This window comes from Microtus oregoni, unplaced genomic scaffold, assembly GCF_018167655.1.
Source record: "Microtus oregoni isolate MIOR12 unplaced genomic scaffold, Mior012 000024F_ref0000369, whole genome shotgun sequence".
NCBI lineage: Eukaryota > Metazoa > Chordata > Mammalia > Rodentia > Cricetidae > Microtus > Microtus oregoni.
Genome location: NW_024543083.1, coordinates 34745963 through 34769835, shown reverse-complemented (window position 1 = coordinate 34769835; position 23873 = coordinate 34745963).

The following is a 23873-nucleotide window of genomic DNA, read 5'->3' as shown; positions in this document are numbered from 1 at the left end:
ACAAGCACACATTGGGGAAAGGGTTCTAGATATAAATAATGAAATATTTAAATATGGCTTTTATGGTTGTTACATGAAGGGTGTCAACTTGTGATAATCTTTGAGCATTTACATGCATATATGTTACATAGTTTCAAAATGCTGACTTGGTACTGACTTTATTATTGAAGTATTCTGAAATCAATTTCCCTTATTTAAATCATTAATTCCCTTTGAATTTAACATTTTTGAAGATGTCATATGTTGACACAAGGTAGTGATAATATTCTTCCTCCAGTATTCCCTTCTTCCCAGCCCTTCTACTGGGCTTCCTCTTCGTTTCAAATTTCTCCTTCTCTTTCCATGCTCCCTTCTTCATTTCATTTCTTCTCTCTCTCTCTCTCCTTTTCTTTTTGTACACAGTGTCTAATTAAAGTTGCTTTTATAAAATTGTGGTTTTGAATTCTTTTCTTAATAATATCAGTTAGAAGATCCAGAGTTTGGAATGAGTGTACTTTTTATTACCATTTTATTCTCAACAGAAAACAAAGTCAGAAGAAAACTGATTCTACTACATTATTTTTACTCTTCTCTGCATTGTGTAGGCTATTGGGAGCTGTGCAGTCTAACCTCAGGTAAGCATTTGACTACCTGTCCAAAGGCCCCCGTGGAAACAGACTCATACTTGACAAGGACCAGTAGTCCATGGGACAGTCTGGGAATCTGCAAAATTCATATAGTTTGTGGGATCTTTTCTTTGTCATTATATTGGTGATTCTCTGGATTTTTTTTTTTTAGTGATGTGGGTGTGTCATATATCAATCTGTTGATTTCATTGGTTAAGCAATAAAGAAACTGCTTGGCCCTGATAGGTTAAAACATAGGTGGGAGGAGTAAACAGAACAGAATGCTGGGAGGAAGAGGAAGTGAGCTCAGACACACCATGCTCCCCTCTCCTGGGAAGACTCGACAGCTCTGCTCTCTGGAGCAGATGCCATGCTCCCCTCTCCCGGGCACACACGATGAAGCTCCGACCCAGGATGGACATAGGCTAGAATCTTCCCGGTAAGCAACCTTGGAGTGCTACACACCTTATTAGAAATGGGCTAGTCCAGGTGCGAGAGTTAGCCGAGAAGAGGCTAGATATAATGGGCCAAGCAGTGTTTCAAAGAATACAGTGTCCATGTAATTATTTCGGAGTATAAGCTAGAAGGTGGCCGGGGTGCTGAGGACACAGCCCTGCCGCTCTTATTACAACATTTTAGTTTTATTTTATCCACCACAGGTACAATAACTTTAATTTTCCTAAAAATTCTATTCTTTTCATATATTTTTCCATAAGCTTCCACTGGAGGATAATGTTTCTCAAATCTCTTATCTGGACTTACTATCTTCAAATTCTGGGGGGCTTTTCTGCCTCAATAGAGGTAGTTAGGTATATAGAGGAAACAACCCTTGGAGCATTAACCATGTCTCAGAGTTCTGGAAAGGAGAACATGGCATGCATACACAAGATAAGGAAAAGCTCCATGAGCACCAATTGTATAGAGTCAACAATAATATCTAGTATATTCTAGTGAGAATAATACAATGTAAAATATGGGGTGGAGACATCCATCTTCACGATACACTGGAGCTTATATTGGTGGGAGAAGTGTGGTATAATAAGATGGGAAAACAGTACTTTGGAAAAGTCTGCCAGACAGAGAGATTTAGCCTTGAAACCCTCTTGTAGGAAAGGGACCTGTATAAAAATATATCTTGCAGACATGAAAGAATCGTCTGGGTTTGAATACTGTTGTCCTTAAAGCATTGTACCCATGTCTACTACTTTTTAACTTTGTAACCTCAAGCAGCTGCCAGCTGACTTATCACTGCAAGAGCAGGGTGTGTCTGGCTCGATGTTTAGTTAAGCCTCAAAAAATGCCGGACTCTATGTCTAGAAGAAGATTATTCAGGGGGTGGAAAGGTGTATTTGGGAAAGCATAAAGGGGGACAATGGGAGCATTCAAACTGATCATGATGTATTCTTTAAGTAGTGATATAGTTCTTAAAGTCAGAAATAGAAGCCAATAATAAAGCTGTACATGTAACCCTGTTATGAAAAACTCTGTTTAAGTTTAAGTAAAGACACCTTGAGATGTTCAGGGCCACTTGAGTGCAATCTAACTGATGGTCAGAAGTTTTCCATTGGCCAAAGCCCTTTCCCCACCACAGGACTTGAACCTGAGCCAAGACTGGACCCCCCACCCCCGCAGTGGGCTTGATCGCTTTATTCACTCTAAGTTGCAAAGCAGCTGCCTTAACTACTTATAAAATGATATGTTAAAATACCCGAGAATCATTTAAATGAAGAGTAATTTTGTTTGATTCCTCTGCCATCATAAAGCCCCTAAAATTGTACAAGATTCTGGTAAGCCAATAGTGCTCACAAAGGAAGCAAAATAGCACCCAAGCCAAGAAGCTACATTTAAGGGACCTGAGGAAAATGCTTCGATGTTTTTCAGTTGGTTTTGGATTGTTTCTGTTCTTTGTACTTTCGTGTTTTCTTTTTTTTAATAGGCATGTCTTTCAGGGAAATGAAATGGGAGACTATTATCACATAGATCATTTAAAGATGAGAATCTTTACATTTAAATGCTCTATATAACATTGTGGGCTTTGAACATGCATTTTGAATGTATTTTGTTCCTTTGCTTTTCAAAAGTGACTGAAGTTTAAGGAGCACACCTTAATGAGTAAATCTATAAAAGAAAAAAGTTAGCTCAATGAGAAAATGCTAGTCATTTCAAGGTCTCTGTCATTTTTCCTCAGATACATCACATGCCAAGTGCTGAAAAGAGGTTTTCAATCTCAACAAACATTGCTTTAGCATTTTATTCTGATCTGCCTGTTATTTTCTCTGTATGTAGAATCTGTTAGGAACTGAATGACAGCTCACTAATAAATTCAGTGAAACAAGTTAAAGTGACAAGCAAGTGGCTATAATAAAGTGTACACACTGGCTCTTTTAAGAGTTAAATTTTGAACAATTACTGGCCTTGATGCACATGAATGGCTGACACACATACATAAGAGGAAATAATGGAGAATTATTGCATTACCTGTAAAGGCTTCTTGTGCTTTGGAAGCTAAAACCAGTAGCGGTTGAGCTTGGCAGTTTTTGAAATCTTGTCTTTCCCCCTTAATCAGGCTGTGCGTATATATCAAAAATAGCCATGCTAACACCAGCACTGATTATAGCACCCAGGACGTCATCATTAGCACTCAGATTTCTTAGCAGGTCACTTTATTCGAAGGTGTGCTTTAGGCTGCCCTATTTTTCTTTCTTTCATGTTACTCCTGTCCAGTCCTTTTGAGTTGCTGGTGTAAGAGTACTTTCTTACTCTTCCAACAGATCGTGAGCACTAAAACACGGTCATGTTGTTGGCATTCTAGCTCACCAGCCTTGATCATGAGCTCAGCCAGAACAGATTGAAGGTGGTTGTTACACTTTTTTTTCTACCTCAAAGAAGCCATTCAGTCATCACAACCTCGAGGAAACAGAAATAGTATGAGGTTCATCAAGTAGCAAAAGACATAGGTATGTCCTTCTAGGAAATCAGCTGCAATTTTAAGTAAAAGACACTTATTTAAACACAGCTAAGAGCTGCAGCAGAACTGAAACAACAGATGGCTTCTTGATTAAAGTCAATGATGTGGGTCCTGTGTGTGTATGTACAAGTATGCTTTTGTGTAGATTAAAAAACAAGATAGAATGAGACAATCAAACACTACCTTACAGCTGTGTCTACCTCCCTCTTCATATCTGTTGAGATTGAACAAATAGAAGCCAGGCAAATCTCACTGTCAAGACTGGATATCTGTGAACATCAAAACTTGTCATAGGATCTCTTCTAAAATGAAAACAAATGGAAAATCAATGTCTCATCTACTATGAATATATATATACATGAATGTATATATGTGTATATTAGTGTTTATAGATAGTAAAGTTTATATATAAGAATTTATCAGTTGAGAAAAACTAAAGTATCATTCACTGAAGAGGTAAACTGCAAATTTTGCTCCCTATGGTCTTTCAAAAGAGAAATGGGAACATATTACTGGCACCAAAAATAAGAAAGTATGAAGATGCAGAAGAATGAATAGTTCCCTGCTGTGTGATTCCTAGGCAGAAGCATTCTTCAAGGACATTCATACCAGCAAGAGCATCAGCGGTTTTGATTTGAATTTCACTTGCCATCATGAAAGTCAAGTAGCATATTGGAATTCCTATGTACGCTTAATTACACTATCAAATCTGTTAAGTTTTTGTGGCCAGCTGGGGAGAAATAAGAAGACAGGGGAAGCAAATCACTAGATTAAATAGAAAATGTTCCACTCCTAACTACTCTTTTATTCTCAAGTTTTAATCTAAGAGTCAAATCTCTCCTCCATACTGAGAAAGTGTGATTAAACAAACAAGAGTGATAGAAATCTAATCTAATTCATAAATTTAGGTTTCAATAGCTATCTAAGTTGACCATAACATTTTTTTATGGATGAAATAAAGCCTCTCTCACTTCTACAAATGAAGTACTGTGGTGATCAGAAAGAGGGTGACGCCGGATATCACCAATCCTGAAAATTTCTAACCCAGGTGAAGAGTAAAGGGATCGGTTTTCATTGATTTATTATTTTGGGATATTATGTACTAAAGTTTCTTCTTTCATGTTCTGCTAAACTATTGCAATGTTGGAAAATGTACTCCAAAGTTCTAGAATAATAATACCTCTATTTATATGCCAATATACAGTATATAAAATCCTATGAAATAATGTCATCTATAAAATAACTACTATTTTCAAAAATAGTACCGTGTTGCTCAGGTCATAACAGTTTTTGCTTTTTAAAACTAAAGTGGAGAATTTTCTCATTTTAATATTTCTTATGATTTTTGACAAAATATATCATAGAGCATAAAGTGGCTTATAATTCCTGATCCTGCAGCCTTTAATCACTAACTGTAGGGATTAAAGATAACTCAACACACATGGCGTAAGATTGTCCTAAATATCACACTAATGTTTTCTCACTTTCTTTATATTACCATTTCTTTCTCTTAAAAAGCACTCGTAAGTTGAGAAAATTACATGATCAGCTCATCTTACTCAGAAGAAAAAATTTAAAATTGTAATTTGAACTAATTTTATTCATACCCGCTCAAGTGGGAAATTATTACTGAAGTGATCTGTAGAAGCAACAGTAATACTCACACCTTGAAATATTGAAATAAGTGTAGCTACCATTTAAAAAGCAATGGACTTCTTATTGATTGTGTTAATAGATAGAGGTGAGAGTCTTTTCTTTGTATACCAAGAAGGTTTAATATGTAATGGACTATATTACTATGAAGCAGTGGCCTAGGGAAATAATTTCTCACTATAGAAGTGAGAAAGTGTTATTAAAATCATATGATACCATGAGCCTTTCTTCCAGTAAGATGATAGTTAATCAATTTCTGGAAACAGACTGTATTAATATTAGTTGTTATCTTATTATTGTACTACTTTATAGATTGGTTTTAGCACTTAGAATTCATTTTCTCTATTTTAAAAAGTCATCTGAGCATATTGGCTTGCCCTTCTGACTCAGGAAGTATTTCTGTGGCCTGCTTAGTCACTTTCTTGCCAAAAAAGTGCTAAGGTGGTTTTTCATATTACAGAGCACTAAGGTTTAAAAATTCCCAGTAAATAGCCTATTAAATTGCTTTACATGATGTTATATTTTAATGAAATGCTTGGATCAAGCACATGCACCTATTTACACTTAAGTGCTTCTAATTTTTACTTGAAGAAGAACACATTAAGGAAACAGAACAAAAACAAAAAATCACAGTCAAAATTTTATATTTCCTTCCCCTCATTACGTCTCATCTTCCTACAAACAACATGGAGGAAGCCCTTCATATTCATTGGTCATGGTTTTGTCAGCTTTCCTTTTTCTTCTATGTGGGCCATTTATTAAGAGAGAAATTCAGAATTCAAAGAATAGCCGTTAGCTGATAATATTTATATATGATTTACATAACATTTTTATTCATGTCTTACCTAATGAATAATAGAATCAATTATATTTTAAAAACTGAAATACGTTAGACAAGAAATAGAGTTTAATGATAAAAAATATTGTGTCTCATCCTTGACAGCACTGAATGAATGCTACAAAACTGGCTATCTCATTTCCAATTAGAAGTGAATGGCATGAGAAAAACTATATCTAAAAGTGAATTATATCACCTAAAGGCATGCTTTTCTTGCTTTGCAATATTTGAGCAATGCTAGACCATCATCAGTGAAAATTAGTTTCATAAAGGTAAACAAAGAGTTTCAAGACACTAATGTTTATCACATAACTTGTGTTGTTTTCTGGTCTGCGTCTGTACTAATGAGTTGGATTGTACTAGATTAAAATTATCTGGAGCAGATGAAACATGTTTGTGCTTTTCTGTCTCTTGTTTATATTTCCCAGTGCTAAACTGATTCTTGAGTGACAGGATCTTTTTATTTGTTTGTTTTGCTGTTTAGGTTTTAGTCCAGTGCAAAGTTTCTGATAATAAATCTGTAGGCTTATTGATTGCTTCGTTTGTATGACAAGCTACTTCTCTATGATTGGTTTTAATCGTTTGCCATTTAAAAGTTTAATTATCATTAATCTCTATAAGAATCAATGTAAATTTATACTAAAATTACTTAGATAATCGGTATATTCAAAACTCCCACACTCTCTATTTTATTGGGTGGTATCCCACACCTTCTTAAAGCTATTTTCATTTTCAATTTATTTTTCTTGTTGGTTTTCAGCTCAAATAATTTTGATGACATTCTAACAAAACTTACTCAATCTTTCCTCTATTTTTTTCAAATCAGACTTTGAATTTCCATATTAATGTTTTTATTTTTAGAAATCCTATTCTACTTTTTCCAGTAATCTCTCTTCAGAGCTCATGCCTCTTAGTTCTTCCTCCCTCCCTCCTTCCCTTTCTCCCTCCCTCCCTTCTTCCCTTCCTTCCTTCCTTCCTTCCTTCCTTCCTTTTTGTTTTAAAGACTTGTTTATTTTATTCATATGAGCTGTTTATCTGCATGTATGACTTTATGTCAGAAGAGAGCATCAGATATCACTAGAGATGGTTGTGAGCCACCTTGTTTCTCCTGGGAATCTGATTCAAGACTTTTGGAAGAGCAGGGCCTCCTTCCTTCCTTCCTACTTTCCTTCCTTCCGGTCTGCCTGTTTTCTTTTTTGCTGCTTTTATACTTCTTTATTCATTTATTTTTGTTTTACTCTGAAAATTTTCTTTAAAATGAAAGTATCTATTTATGGCATTTAAGCATTTTATTATAACTGAAACAATTATATCAATTAATCATATAACTGTGAAACTGAATAATAAATTGGTTTTTAACAGGAGTAAAGAGTCAATATTATGAGTTGAAGATGGACAATGATGTGGAAGATGAAGAAGAAGTAACAAACACAACTGGTCTAAAAAAAGTCAATAGAATGATTCCTGTTAAATATCAGTAGAAGGATATTCTGCTGTTCTGATAGATTAGTAGCGTATTCAGTCATCATCAGAGATGCTTTTTTTCTGGCAGCAGATGTGAACAGATGCAAGACCCACAGTTAGACAATATGTGGAGCGAGAGAGAGTCTAAAGGGAGATCTCCATAAAATCTGTCCTCTCAAGGCCTACTCAAGGAATACAACAGAAAAGATGGAATGAGTGTAAGAATGAGAGGTGATGGAAGACACCAGGCAAGCAAGGCCCTCTGCATCACATGTTCGAAGAGCATATGAGTTCAGAGACTGAAGCAGCAACATGTGGCCTACCTGGCTCTATACTAGGTCATCTGTGTGTATATATAATATATATATATAAGCTTAGTATGCTTATGGGACTCCAGACTATGAAAACAAGTGGCTTTCTGACTCTTGTGCCTGTTCTTGGGGCATTTTTCCTCCTGTTGGGTTGCTGTGATAAATATGATAAATTTTGCTTCATTTAATTATACTTTATTTCATCGTGTTTGGTTATCATCATTTAGAAAACTGTTCTTTTCTAGTGGGAGACAGGAAGGGAGTGGATCCAAAGGGGAGAGGGGGTGGGGAAGAGCTGTTAGAGGTAGAGGGCATGGAAAATATAATCAGAACATATTGTATGAGAGGAGAACCAATTTTCATGGCATGAAAAATTAGAAAAGTAAATTTCCTTTGAGCATTAGCTGTGAGTGCTGTTGACATGAAGCCAATGTTAAGAAAGCAAAAATCAGTTAACTAAAATGAATAAAAGATTATGTTTTGATTAAATAACAGAATGTTGCAACTAGAGGATCTCAGAAACTAATCTTATGTTTCTTAGAAGCACAGTGACTTAATATTTGGTAATTTATTAGTTAACGAAGTCTTTTAGAACATAATCTCAGATAAAAATTTGATGCTATGTATGGTAACTGGCTTCTAAATGCCTAGAATCATGAAAATAAAGTGAAGGCTTATGACAGCTCTTAGCTGTCATTGCCTTTAAAGTTTCAGAAATGTTATGCAAATGACTGGAGGTTCTTGATGTGTGATACTGGTAATAATAATGAGGATGTGTTTGGCTACTATTTGCAACTCTAGGAGAAGGCAATCTATACACCTGCCTTTTGCCAACATGGGACATTAGAGTTATCATGGTAAAAGCAATAGGATATCAGATTAGCATATGAGGATAGAGGATTTTCATCATATTCCTCCTCAGATGATCCAAATGAGAAATGAGAATGGTTGCATTCCAGCCGCTTCAGACATTAACTAAAAGTTAAGAGCCCTTTTGCCTATTTTGTGTTCACAGTGGTGCAAGTAAGGAAAGCTCTGAAGTATCTGAAGCGCTGGAACCAACCGTATAATTGAACTCAAATGCAAAGCTGAATTAGCACTAGGAAAGCCACTTTGTATTATAAGAAGTACATGAACTGATGATGAATAAAAAAGAAATAGTAAACAGCAGACGGAAATTGATGCCTTTCTTTTCCAGAGGTATGTTTAAGGTATTGGATTTCTCGGATCATCTGTTAAGAAACAAAACAAAACAAAATAAGAAGATAATGTTTCATCAGTATAAGAAGATACTTAGTAGGTTAAGCAAATGAGATTGAGCTTAACACACACATGCATACACCCACTCCACTTAAAAAGATAAAATTTTACTGTCATTTCTAGAAATGGATAAAGTCATTTCTACCTGTGTAGATGAATTTGATCAAAGAACCCTGACCCTCTACTCTGCCTGCTGTTATCTCTTCCTCTCTATGACTGGAGAGGGTATTTTGATAGTGTTTGAAACTGCTGCGAAAGGTAACCTAGGCATCTTCTCTTTGCAACATAGGACCCTAGTAAATTAGGAAAAAAAAAAAGTGCTTTTCACGTCATTAAGAATGGCAGATTTTCACACCATAGTGAGACATCCCTTCGCCATTCCTTTGCCCTTTTTCCTTTCCCATTCTATCTCCTGCCCTTTTTCCCCACGTTCCCGAGGTCTCTTTTATGTAACACCCTTAATTTTTATATGTACATAATCATACATCTCTGTACATAATGTACTCAATGTTGTTATTTATTATGCACATATTGACACATTATTGCATGTATGATGTTGTAAACAATAATTGGTTTATAAATATTGACATTATGTAGCTTTTAAGAATATGCATATTCTTAAAAGCACAGTTGCTGTCATTTCATTTTTTAGCACAAATGAAATCAGTAGCTTGGAAATATCAGTATTGTACTTTGTCTTATATTATTGAACTTCTAAATTTGTTACTTTAAACCTCTGTCTCACCAAATCTCAACATATCTCACCATGTAGTGACTGACAACGGCACAAAATTCTCCCCCTTCTTTTGTGATGCAGTAACCTCATAGAACAAATTCCCTCCCTTTAATCAGCAATGTTTGATACTAAGAAGCACCTTGTTGTGAGGTCTTCCTTAGCCCATTTGTTTTCTGCTACCTAACTTTCTCTTATTTCTCATTAGTCTAATGGCCAGTCTTTGTCATCTGGATTAATCTGTCTACTAATATGCTTCTATTGTTTCTGCAGCTATCTGCAAAGGAACAAAACAGGGAAAGAATTCAAATTAATGTATGATCTTGCTCTTTAGGTAAAAGCCGCAACGGCCAAGTTACACCAAGCAGTTTGAAGGAGGCTCAGTCACTTATGGACTTGCTTGCTATAGATGCTTATGTTTGAAAATCTAAGAGAATAATTTTTGTAATTTTCTTATTCACTGTCAAGCAGTTCTACTAGAGAGAATGTTAATTGTGAAGCTTGCAAGATACTGAGCTGGAGTGAAAAACAGCCTTTGTTCCAATATTTCCACTTCTACACTGCTGACGGCTTTCCCATTATCTCAGCAGCTTTCTTACAAGATGCTGCATGAGATTTCATTTTGAAGTTAATCTTATTTTAGCATCAGATGCTCTCAATTAGCTGCTGTCTTTGTTTCATGAGAAATTGCTTTTGATTAGCAGATTTCGTTGTTTACATGGTTGCTCAGACCATATTGCAACAAAGCAAGTAATTTGCTGTCCAACTGTTTGTCTCCTACAGTGGGGATATTTAGAGTTGCAAAGACTTTTGTCTTTATGTAAGTTATTACAGAGTAAAATATGCCAAAAATTTTATTAGAAAGAAGTTATTCTTACATAACATGCATATTGCATCTTTACTTAATTTCACTATAATTACTTAAAAATAGGAAAACAACAGGAAAGAATCATGTATTGAGAATTTTAAAATAATGTTATGTTGATATTTACAAAATCGAATTATCAATCCCCTAGATTCACTTTATGTTTTTATTGCTTAGTAAAATAGACTCTAAATCAGAAATTATACCTTCTTTATATTTTTGTAAATATAAAGATCAAAATACAAATACTTAAAAATATACTTATTGGATAGTAAGGTTATTCATTATCCAGCGATTGATATGAAATCTACAATTCACAAGCAAGACTATCATATGACCAAGAAAAACATAGATGACATATTTAGATACTTTCATTAGTTTCACCTTAGACACATGGACTGCAGTTGTTATTTCTAACCTTTTTTTTTTCATGTCCCAAACAAAAGCAGTTCCTGTGTTGAAACTGACTCAGTCCCCTGGTGTTGGTCACAGTATAGTGTGATGTTATTACATTGCTGTTCTACAGCTGTTTGATTGACTCAACTGTATTCCAGGATCATGCTGTTCAGTAGCAACAAGCTGTTTTCTTAGCTGTGATATGATGATCTGGAGATGAATGAACTCTTTCTCATTATAGTGTAATGATGATTCTTCACATGTGGATATTTGCTCTTACAGTATAATATCTAGAAGTTTGCTCCAGATAAAATGCTTCTTAGATCACAGTTCTTTGGAACTCAGCAACTTCCTTTACCCGAGCTGAAACTGTGAGATCATTACCGTTTTATACCCTGGGACTCAGAAGATCTCCCTGCGTTTTGATGAGGTTATATATCATGTCAGATTTCACTCTCACTCATGCTGTTATTTTATGATTGTTGTTGTTTTTGTTCATTAGGTCTCATAGGCCACCACAAGCACACTCATTCAAATAGCAAGGCCTCTTCACCTTGCTTTATACTTGGATTGCTCCCAGTGGACATAATGCAACAATAATAGCCATTGGTCAGAGGGACAGAGTAGAGCTCAGCTAGGTCATGTATGTTTAGAACTGGTTTCTACTAAATCATATTAAGTTCTAACAACTCACTTAGCAAAACCTTTGCAACCTAGTCTTCTGCCTCATTTGTCTTGTGAACCCTGAAAGAACTGGCTTTGGGCATGGTAGAAAGCTTGGCACCAATGAGGACCTGTGTTCAAATTAAAGAAACATTGAAAAAGAAAAACTGGGTGTGGCGAGGTTCACTCATAATCCTAGTGCTGGACAGGTGGACACAGGTAGATCCTTGGAGCTTAATGGCCAGTTATATTAGCTTCCTTGATGAATCCTTAACAGGAGTTGCGAACAGCACCTGAGGAATGACACTTTACAGCATCCTTTAGACCCTTTGTGCTCATGACATGTGTGCAGAAGTATCTGCATATTTATATGCACACATACACAGAGTTAAAAAAGATTGGGCTTCATTTTCTGATCCACCACTTTCAGCAAAGAAATTGTGGACATGTATGCTTTTCTAGAGCAAAAGATATCATGAAACGTACTGGTAGGCTTGAGGAGTCTCCCTTGTTCCCATTGGCATTCTCGCTGCTGACTCATTCCTTCCTCCATGTTGACTATATACTATCTACCTCACACCCTCTGCTGTGTACATAAAGGTTTCCTTGCTGCCTGTTTCTGCAATTATCCCCATTTGTTTATATGTTGTTGGTCTGTACAAAAGTATTTAATCTTTTAGAGTGGCTCTTTAGGCATTTTAAATCATTATTTTAACTGTTAAATAACAATTGTTTGCTTTTTTATATAGAGTATTTTAAAATTCATCTTTCATATATTATATCCTGATCACAGTTTTCCCTCCTTCTATTCCTCCTAGTGTCCACCTGAACCTTTGCTATCCTTGAGATCTACTCCTCTTCAGTCTTCCTTCATAAAAGGACAGGACTCATGTAATATCAACCAAACATGGCAAATCAAGTTCAAATATGGCTAGGCACATTCCCTCATCATAAAGATGGTCAAGCCAACACAGTTGGAGGAAAAGGTTTCCAAAGCAAAACTTTGGTTATATATACATTATTATATATATAACAAAACCAAATGATATATCCAACATCTCACTCACAGTAACTTATCTATTTTGTGAAAATACACTTAAAATTTGCTTCTTCTGTTATTTTTAGCATACAATATATTATTACTAACTATAGTTATCTTTCTATGCACTACATTTAATTTTTGAGATCAATTGAACACACTGATTCTTTTCTTAGAGATGTCTTTCTGTTCTCTCTTTCTGTGTGTGTGTGTGGTTTGTTTCTTGTAGCTTATCAATATAAAAGTTTCTATTTTTACACATAAGGAAATGATAATTTAAACATTTTTCTTAAGTAGCATGAAATTTTCACAATTATTTGTTCTTTCCTTCATTTTTTTCTTTCTTCCCTTGTATCTAAAAAATAAGGTGACTGGTATAATGTAGAATATATTAAATTTCATTATGTGATCATTTCTGAAAATATTAAATTTTATATCAAAAGGAAAAGGTTTCTGAAAAGGTTAGAGTCAATAAGCTTCTGTCTGAATATTTACTAAATCACAGTGTTACTGCAGTCATATAAATATAACCTTTTTTGTTGAATCTTTTGTATTGTGAAGTTTCCAAATATTTAGATGATTTAGTCCACTTTTAGCTCAAGCATTCCAATCAGCTATTTACACTTTTTTCCATAAATTAGACACTTTGGGATACCGACAAAAGAGAAAAGTGTGTGCCATTATAGCATAAGCTTGGCTTTAATTTCTCACCAAGTTCCCATGTCAATAAAAATACAAGTAACAATACCAAGGCATTTAGTTTGAATAACTTCATTACAATTCAGTTTTCAGATTTAGCAAATTCATGAGGCTCACTGGGAACAAAGTGTTGTAATACTTCTTTGCCTGGGGTATCTCAATAGAAACACTACTTTAAAATGCTTTTAACAGTCAAAGTATCTTTGGGAAAACACTTTGATTCAAATGGAACTTTATCTGTTTTGGTAGGTAAGAATATATATATTTACAAATCAAACTGTCTTTCTGTTGCCAATAAAGAAAAATGTAACATGTAATTTATTTAACAACAAAATGATATCCCCTCAGTTTCACTGTCATTAATAAAGAAGAAGGGAAGTTGATGGTTCTGATATTTTCCCAGTGGAGTATGTTGCTCACCTTTCGTTCTTTGGAATAACGACTTTCAATTGACACTGTCAATAGAAAGCACTTTAAACTTTGCTTAGAAACATAAATTATTCATTCTTCAATAGAGATGAAAAGTTATCTGCATGGATATCCTGCCTATTTTACAAATGCATTCTGCCAAATAGACCCAAAGCAAATTTTAGCAGCGAGTTTGTTGCATGGCAAATTTTAAGCAAAAGAGAAGATAAAATTTCTCTTTTTTCCTGCCTCTTTCCTATACCGCCTATTTCCTCATTCTTCTCTTAACATTTTGTTAGTGTATTGTATTAGAATAAAAATTCTTCTTACTTTTATAAGAAGTTTTAAAATACTCAAAATTATGAAATATCAGTATTATAGTGTTAAACACTAACAATCTTTTAAAATATTATTATACTTTTGCATGAAGCTTTGTGATTTCAAAATGATACTCTTCTGGGAACTTTCATGTTCTTGCTCTCATGAATCATCTCACAGTCCTGCTGTTGTATAAATATTTCTGGCTTAACTTTCTTACACCAAAATGGAAAGGTGGGGACAACAGCACCCTCCACTAATGTCTTTGTCTGAAGCTAATGTGGATTTGGGGATATCACTTTTCTCCTGCCAGACTTGTCATTAATGATGTGTCAAAAAAACCAAAGCCACTTGCAAATAAATGGCAATGTTGTAACTTTGCCCTCTTTGGGGATTATATTTTTGCAAGATTACTCATAAAATTTAAGGACTGTGGCCTGATGTGGTAATTGATGCTGGTCTCATTAAAAAGAGGATTTTTTTTAAACCAAAATTTGCCACTTGTTTTTTAACATGAATATTTTCAAGAACTATCAACAGTTACTTGCAATGGCTAATTGAATAAATTTTAGCTCTGTCCTGAACTGTGGAAGTAAATCCATGAGTCAAAAATGTGTGTTTGTATGTGTGTGTGTGTGTGTGTGTATATGGTGTGTGTGTATGTGTGAGTGTGTGTGCATGCACATTCATGCCTGTGTATGTGCATGTTTGTACACACATTAATGGACTTTCTTTCTTCTTGGCTTTTTTGATTATTTTGCTTTTGAGACAGGATTAAATTGCATACCTTTGGATGTCTTTGAACTCACTAAGTAGCCCAGACTGGCCTCAAATTCTTAGGTCTCGTGTCTTTGCTTCTTGAGCACCAACCGGTGTTTATAGATATGCACCATCATCCCCAGCTCAGACACAGATTGAAGATCAGTTAGAAAGTAGCTGTTTTACACATGAATTCTACATTTTCTTTCTTTGTTATAAATGGTAATTTAATCTAGTATAAAAACATTATTTCAATTTAAGTCCAGTTTTGAGATATTAACATATCTTATAAGGACAAGATGTTAAATTAGGTCAAGAAAGAAATGTCACTCTCCAATTTAAATAAAACTGCCTGACATGTTTGGTATAGAACACTAAATTAAATTGTATTTAAATAATGTTGCTGCTCTCTGACAGATGTATGGATTACTGCAACAGATTTCGTCCTTTATTTTTTTCCCATTTACCAAACCTAAATAATTGCATGTGTTTATCTGACACAGTGTAATATTTCAACACATAAATACAATATATATTATTGCAACTGTGTTATTTTCATGTTTTTGTTCAGTGAATCTTTATATCTATGTGTGATGAACCTTTGAATACTTCTTTTCTAGTTTTAAAATAAAATCTACAATTAACTGTTACAATGTATTGTAAAGTAACTTTGCGGTAGGCCAGTAGAGCTTACCATAATCTCTACATAGAAAAATAAGTCTCCAAAAATATAAACACATGTTAAACACTATCTATAATAAAAACATGCAGTTCTAAAGTTGGTACTGTGATGTTGTGAACGTAAGGCAATTTATCATATCATCATTGCTCTATGAAAAAAATAAAAACATGATATTATAAATTAAACATATTCAATATAGCGGTTTTTCAGTATGAATGAGCATCTCAGTGGCATTCCTATCTTCTCTTTTTAAGTCTCCATTTTCACCTTCTTTGCTTCTTCCTATTTTTACACTGCTCGTTATTCTTTATCACTGAAAAATACACATAAAAATCATTTTGTTGTTTTTACAATACATGAATATCACAAGTGTTACCAAAATATTCAATGAAAAAGTCCTACAATAAAACAATGTTTTATTTCTTTCTTTTAAGTCACTTTAAGAATCTACTCTTAGAGATATGATGGCACACACATATAATAAAAGCAACCTAGGAAACTGAGACAAGAAGATTCTGAGTTTACTGCTACTGTAGACACCCAGCAAGTCCCTGTCTCACAAGAGCTAAACAAATGGACAACTGTAACATAACAAGCAGATCAAATAATTATATTTTTCATGAATTAGATGGCTTTTATTAAATAGCAGCAATAAAAAAGCCTCCTTTCTTCACGACTTTTATATGGAAAAACCATAAAAATAGGAACCCTATCCCCTCTGAGAAATGGATGGAGGTTGGAACGGGGGAAAGAGGAGGAACTGGAGTTGGTATGTAAAAATTAAAAAAATAAATAAATAAATAAACAACAGGGAACAGTCATTGTTTTTAAGGTTTTTCTTTCTTTGTGTTTACTCTAGCAAATGTTACCTAATTCAAGGGATTATCTATCATATGTCACTGGATGTTGAGTTCTAAGCACAAAAATATTAGGATCTTAGAAAATGTGTGTTGTACTTATAGGAAATTTAGTGTTTAGAAACTATCTTTGGCAAAATAGAAGGAGGAGATGGACTGTATGTTTGAAATCATTGCAAGATTACAGAATTGGGATCTGCATAAGGACAAAAGCCTAGGTTTTAAAGAAAGCGTGGAGGCATAACGTGAATGTTGATAGAAGTTTTTAAAGCTCAATTTCCAGTTGTTTTGCATTGGTTCCTTTTATTACATAATATTCTTTAGAAGGTAGACTTCACAGTTTGTCCATGGATACCATGTAAACTCTTGAACTGAGTACATGGTAAAATAGATGATAGATTGATTATGTATACATATAGAGAGAGAGAAAGAGAGAGAGAGAGAGAGAGAGAGAGAGAGAGAGAGAGAGAGAGAGAAATAAGCAAACAAATAAACTGGGGGGAAAAAAGCCCTACTGATTTTATCAGGAAAAATCATGACCTTAGTAAGTTAGTAAGACACTTTCAAGCACTCCTGGAGACAACAGCAACAGAAAACATCTCCTTACCAATAACTTAGGTAACAATTATGGGGGAGAAATCTGGTAACAGTCACCATCACAGGAAAGCAGAGAGAGGATGGGGGAAAAAAAAAGAGTCCTAGGTATAGTTTCTGATTCATATGCGATGATGAAAGAGAAGCTAGACAGATCGGCACCAGCAAACTCCAAATGATAATTAAGCAATGTCTATTCAGAAAGGGTCTGGTGGAAATGAATGAATGAAAGCACATAGCATGATGGCATGGGATGAGAAAGGTCATGATCACTGGACGAAGCCAGACCTCAGAGAGTTACCACCTCTCAGACAAGTGGCCCAAGGACCAGTTCTCAAGTCAAATCACATTTCCAGTTCAATGATTCAACTCAAGGGAAATTACTGGGAGTAATGGGGATTGGCTGTGAACAGAAATAAATGGTAGGAAATGCTGTTCTAGTACATGAGTTGGCAGACAATGATTCACATATGACACATGTTTTGTAGGTTTCTATCAAGCTAAATATAAATTAAGTACACTTTAAATTTTAGGTAGCTCCCAAGAAAGAGTTGGCTTCTTACATAAATCGGTTCCATAAGATGTGTTATTGAAGCAAGAAACACATTAAATGTTTTTTTGAAATGCATTTAAGATTAATAACTCAGCGGTGTTTGCTTTCTATGTTCAATTTTATAAAAGTCAGTACTTATACTCGAAACCAGTGCCCTACATGATTGAAATATTCTGGGACAGTTTTATTGTTTATATAAGAAAAGACTGAGTCTTCCTATGTACATCTTACTAAAAATTATTATCTATGAGAAAATCCATTTTCTATTTCATCTTTAGTCATTTTTGCCTTGGATAACAGGATAGAGTTATCCATAGCCCATGAAATGATAAATTGTACAGAAATCTGCCAGTTCTCTTAAATTTAAACATATAAGGTAGTGTTTCCACTGTTCATAGAAAAGCTAGGTATCTGTAACCACCATTGTGGGTTTTGGACGACTTCATCTCAATAAAAACATGTGTGAGCCTGTCAAGGTTGAGTTCACCTGCTCAGCTACTAAGCTATTATCACAATAGTGAAGCATATTATCAGCTGGGAAATTCTACTTCTTTGTAAGCAAGAGTACATAAGGATTAATTCACTAAATAAAATTAAGCTATGCAAAATAAGCACGAACTTCTGGCCCCTTTAAGGCAGATTCTTCTTAAGGGACTGTTGAACATTATTTAGCTCACAGTATTTGGGAAGGATACACAAACCAGTATTGGAATTAAGTAGGATCCTTAATTTTTACTGAGTGATTCCAGTATCTCTACCAAAATATTTCAAAAAATATTGTAACGACCTCAGAGTACTTAGTATGCAAGAGGACTAGTTTAATTCATGGAACAACAATAAAAATAGCGACAGTAATCTCAGTGAATTTGAGGCTAGCCTGATCTATAAAAGTAGTTTCAGTACAGCCGGGGCTACAAAAGAAACCCAGTCTCGAAACAAAACAAATAACAACAAAAACAAAAGCAAAAAAGCAAGAAAAAGGAAAGAAAAACAGAAATGGAAAATAGCGACAGTGAAGATGATGTTAAGTGCTTTTAAGTCATAGCTGTGTCTCATCATATATGTAAGAGGGTATTCTATTAGTTTAATTACTTCTTATTTTGCGTGTGAAAATATAAGCACACAAAATTGAATCATTTGGCCTAATGGCAGAAGTCTCTAAAATAGAGTCGCAGCTGTGAGCTTTCCTATGGCCCTAAGATAATTTTTAACTAATATTATATTAAACATATTCAAAAATTCTATTTTCTCAAAATTCTTCTTTGTAATTAATAGAAGAGACAAAGAAAATCTGCTTTTTAATATTTGTTTTCTTTTGAGAGAAGGTTTCTTTGTATTGGCTATCCTGGAACTTACTATGTAGACCACGCTGGACTCAATCCCAGAGATTCACCTGATTTTGTATCTCTAGAGCTGGGATTAAAGGTCTGTGCCACCACTGCCCAGATTTTATTTTATTTTTTTATTTTTGAGATTTTAATATAACTATAATTTTTCTCTCAACTTTTTTCTCCCATCAAGTCCTGCCATATAACCCTCCTTGTTTTCTACCCTATTCATGGCCTATTTTAACTAATTGTATTACATGCATATGTACACCTATAATGTAACATATATATTATGTTATTATATTATAACATATAATATAATATATTATATTATGTTGCATATATACTTAAATAAAACCTGCTTCATCTGTATGTTACTTGTCTTTATGTTTATGGACTGAACTTTTGGTATTTAATAACCAGCTGTTGTGTAATTGATTTGTAAAGCACTATCTCTGTTCATGTTTTATTCTTATTGCCTTTCTCCACAATATCCTTTTTCACATTTGTCCTGTTATTTTTTTAAAGCTCATGGCATGAATCCAAAATCTGCCTCCTATCTTCAAGGGAGAATTCTGCAAAAGTGGTGGTAACTCCCTGTAACATGTGAGTTCCTCACTTCCAAGAATATGAGGCTCTTGTGTGTTAAGTGTTTTACAGATGATATTAAATGGATTTGGGAAGTGACATAGACCAGTTTCCCTTATATCTGACAAAAATATCCATTACTTTTTTTTTTTCGGGGAGGAAAAGGTTTATTTCACTTATACTTTCACATCACAGTCCCTCATCAAAGGAAGCCAGAGCAAAACCTCAAAGCAGGAACTTGGGGACAAAAACGAATGCAGAGGCCATAGAGAAATTTGATTTACTAGCTTGCTCAATCTGCCTTCTTGTAGCACTCAGTACTCCATTGCATGGGTAGCCCCGCGCAGAGTGGTCTGGGTTTTACCACATCCATCATTAGTTTTAAAAATTCATCACAGGCTTGCCCACAGGATAAAATTGTAAAGGGCATTTTTCAATTGAGGCTCCCTGTTAGGTAGAGTTTTTCTGTGTCCTGGCAGTCTCTCCTAAATGACCACAAGAGACTTAACAGAAATTATAAGTGCTTGCCTGATAGCTTACCCTTTTTACTAACTAGCTCTTACAACTTAAGTTAACCTATTTCTATTCATCTATGTATTATGGCTTTACCTGTCCTCCAGCATGTCTTGCTCCCTTAGTGTCTCCTGGCAACTCCACTGATTCTACCGTTCTTCCTCCCAGCATTTTCTTTTTTTTTTTTTAATTTATTTATTTATTAAGGATTTCTGCCTCGTCCCCACAACCGCTTCCCATTTCCCTCCCCCTCCTCCGATCAAGTCCCCCCCCCCATCTGCTCGAAGAGCAATCAGGGTTCCCTGACCTGTGGGAAGCCCAAGGACTGCCCACCAATATCCAGGTCTCGTAAGGTGAGCATTCAAACTGCCTAGGCTCCCACAAAGCCAGTACGTGCAGTAGGATCAAAAATCCACTGCAATTGTTCTTGAATTCTCAGTATTCCTCATTGTCCGCTATGTTCAGCTAGTCCGGATTTATCCCATGCTTTTTCAGACCTAGGCCAGCTGGCCTTGGTGAGATCCCAATAGCACATCCCCATTGTCTTAGTTAGACTCTAATGATTAGAGTTAGCTGGTCAGTAAAGATGTCCGCCTGAACAGTCTCATTATCTAGTAGTGTGCTCTCAAAGTAAGTTTCTAAAGAAAAGGTGACAGGAATCATTGTGCCAAGATGCCACTGGTAGTAAAAGCAGCAAACTTAAAAAGAAGGATTATTATTTAGTTCAAAGTCAGAGATTGCCCAGTGTGCCAACTGAGGAAGAAGTCTTCTTTATGTTGCCCTGAAATGGCATTTCAAATTTTAGATTATATTCTGCTAGGAATTGTAAGTCTTATTTCTAGCTGGATTAACTTTCCCTTTTGAATATTTATGTTTCTTTCTGAATTATTCAAGATAACCAACCATTTATTTCTTATGAAATTGCATTTAGAAACATATTGCTTATTTAATAAGATCTGAATAGAAAAATTCCATCTTCTAAAAATGTGCAGTCTTGTTAACCAGAATAAAATATTAAAAGCAATATTTTCAGTGCTTGGCAATGAGACCATTCAATGAAAACAGTATGCATCAAACAAACGCAGGATGATTAGGTAGTTTAACAAGTATGAGATACTAATATCTTTGATAAATATTTTTATTTGATAACAGTTAGATATTTTTAAGGCTAAATATCAAGGCAAAAGTATAAAATAAAAGTAAGTCTGAAGTCAAATTTCTTTAGGCATGCAAATACTATTAAGACAGGAGGCAGACACATACCTATTTCAAATCTATGGGGATCTCCATTTGCTGAAGAAAGTACTGTAGCTAGCAACTTGCTTGAAGAACATTCAAAGATCAATGGAATTCTGCATAAACAGAAGTACCAGCTAGGCTGTAGCTAAGTGGTGATCATTCATGAGAGAAAGTTGGATGTTCTGCTACCGGGATTCTACATAGGGAGCTGTGCTCAGAAGCATTGATCTAAACAGATTCTCTATGCTTTGTATGTATAATTTAAGAGGCCAGTGTGATTTTTCCATAGTATTTTAAACTCAGAAACCCACTCTAACTTTCTATTATCTGTTCTGATAATGAATAAACTTAAATGAATATCAATTTTATTGCCAAGGCTTCAGTAATGAATAGCACTGATTCTGTTATTGTGCTTTCATTGAATCTTGGTTGGAGATTAACATTATCTGAAGCAGTGATTTGTTTCTCTCATATGTTAACTATCCCTAAACTATCAAACAGATCTCAACAATTATAAACAAATGTATGTTTGAATATAATATGGTCCATTCTGTAATATTTTTATTAAAATCACTATTAAAAGCAGCATAATGGCAAGAACTTGCATTTGGTAGATTTTTTTTCTAGATCTACACTTACTAAAATTTTCCTTAAAAATGAAAACTAATCCTTTAAAGAAATGTTCTCTGTTCAGGACGAAGTTCTGAGATGTTGTTGTGCAATGGAGATTCCCAAATGTTCAGTAAATCTGCTTCAGTCTGTCATATGATCCAAGTTTGCAAATTTTTAATTCATCATAGATTCCGATTTCAACACTTGAATACAGCTTCAAAAGCGTCAACAATGGATACCATAAAATTCATGCTAAGTAACATACTTAAGAATTTAGACAAGCTCTGATTTTCCCATGCCCTTTGGCTCAAATATGTGGTGCCTTCAGTGAGAGGGTATATTGCCATTCTGTTCTTGAAGGCAGAAAGATGTAGGCAATAGCGTGTAATGCTGGGAATCCATGGCACCTCATGATCTATGGTAAAATATTCAGAAGAAGAAACCTATTCTTCACGTATAGGTTAGCCTGTGGTGTCTGGGAGGGACATTGTTGCCTTATTATAAAACAACTCCATTAATACACACACAACACATGTATGTATATATGGATATTAAAACACACAAATACACGTGTATGTATATATTTATTTATAAAATTATATATAGATTTATAAATTGATATAAACATGTGTATGTTGATATTAATATCCAAATAATAAATATACTATTATAAGGGATTTATATATGAATATATGTGAATGTGTATATAAATATATATTCATATGTGTATGTATGAATCTTCTATAATAGTAGGTTTCCATATGACTTTTCTTAAATTTCTATAGGGTTAAGTATCTTTTCCATATACACTCTTCCTACCTGCCCTTCTTTCCCTACTCTAATTTAAAGTGTCCTGTATTATGCTACTATTCTTATCAAACCTTTTATATAACTGCATTCTATTTTCCTTCTATTGAAATATCAGTCTATGAACTCTTATTAATTTATTGATCTCTGTTTATCTTACAAACAGAACACATCTGAGGATTCAAGGCAATATGCAAAAAAGAGAGAAAATGTGGCACTTGTCTTTCTAGGTCTAGGTGACCTCACTCAGAGTGATTGTTTTCAGTTCCATTGATTTATTTGTGAATTTTATAATTTTGTTAATTTTTCTTTCTTCTTTTCTCCTATAATATATGTTTACTTTAGCTTCCTCTTTCTCCCCTTCTCCCATTCCCTACAATCTTCTTCCTCATCTCTCAGATCCACAGCTCCTCATTTTCTATTCAGAAAAGAACAAGCCTCCCAATGTTATCCAGCAAACAAGGCATAACAAGTTGCAATAAGTGTAGACACAAACCCTCTCATTAATGTTGAATGAGAAAACACAGTAGGAGGCAGGGACTTAAAAGTAAATAAATGATTTAGAGACACTCCACTCCCATTTTTAGGAGTCCCTCAAAACTCTCAAGATAAACAACCACAGCATGTATGCAGAGGGCCTAACACAGACACATGTGGCCTCTGTGGTTGATGCTTCAATCTCCGTGAGGCCCTATGAGCCAAGCTTAGCTGACCGTGAGGGCTGTGTTCTACTGGTGTCCTCAAATCCTCCTGGTCTTAAAATCCTGTCTCTTCACCTTCTGCGTAGTTACCCCAGCTCTGCCTAATGTGTGGCTGCTCCCATCAGTTGCTCTAGTAAGCCTGTCTGATGATGATTGAACTTGAGTTTGGCACTGAGCTACGAGGATAGCTGAATATCAACAGGAATCGTTTCATTGACTGCTTTTTGTCAGTTTTATTTGGTTCTACCCTAGATCCCTGTTCCGCCTAGTTTCTAGACTGAGATCATCCAAGCAGTACCAGGCTTCGGTTCCCTCTCATGTCTTAGACTAGTCATTTGTTTGACCATTCCCACAAGCTTTGAGTCACCATTGCATCATCTTAGGCAGGCAAAAAAAGGTTGTAGGTTGCACGTTTTGTGG